Source organism: Otolemur garnettii, unplaced genomic scaffold (assembly GCF_000181295.1).
Source record: "Otolemur garnettii isolate 467f Iridium unplaced genomic scaffold, OtoGar3 scaffold00077, whole genome shotgun sequence".
Classification (NCBI taxonomy): Eukaryota; Metazoa; Chordata; class Mammalia; order Primates; family Galagidae; genus Otolemur; species Otolemur garnettii.
Genome location: NW_003852472.1, coordinates 7,679,968 through 7,680,719, shown reverse-complemented (window position 1 = coordinate 7,680,719; position 752 = coordinate 7,679,968). Strand labels below are relative to the sequence as shown.

Here is a 752-nt window from a genome sequence, read left to right as displayed (position 1 = left end):
TGGTGAGATAAATCTATTTCATCTCCATAGTCCACTGACTGCCTTACTCCATTTGGTGGAGTAAATCTTCCCCCTCCCGAGGACTTGCCACTCCTCCTTAATCCTTTCGAAAGTTTTATCTACACTGGGCTCTATTCTTGGACTCTCTGTTCTGAATTATTGACATCTTGATGATAACACCTGCTTGGCTTTTTGAAATATGTCTTGAACAAATGCTCCCTGAAGGTGAATGTGCTCTGAGATTTGATTGATTTTTATGTGCCTGTGTTTTGGCAAACTCTGGTGTTCAGACACTTGGGCTTTCTTCACTGGCTACAGCCAAGATAAAGATGTGGTGAGCTCTTGGTAGAGTTGCCCTCTTGGGCAATTTTAAGGGTGCAGAATGCCACACTGATGACTCAGTGGGGTTCAAAAAATGCCTGGAATTTTCACTTTTATCCATTAAGTTGGCTTAAGTTCACTTCCTGGTTGATGTCAGCTCTAGCAGGAAAGAACAAAGAGATGCTGAATTGAACAAAGGAAGAACAAGCAAGATTCATCATTTGTTCACTCTATAAAATACGTACTTTGGTGTTGAATATACAACAACCTTCCAGAATGGGTCCTTGATCTTGGAGAACTCCCTGTCCAGGTGGGAGATAGGCATGCAAATCAAGGTTTTACATTCCATAACAGATGTACATAAAGTTAATAGGCGATTTCAGATTAAAGTTTGACCAACTCTGCCCAGTGAGATGAAGAAGGGTTGAGGG

At 41.5% G+C, this 752-nt stretch overlaps 1 protein-coding gene across 3 annotated transcripts in view; it reads left to right on the top strand.

The window, feature by feature from the left end:
• The window catches only part of CALN1 (calneuron 1), a 501,474-nt gene that overhangs the window by 328,866 nt on the left and 171,856 nt on the right, over positions 1-752 (top strand). The window lies entirely within an intron of this gene.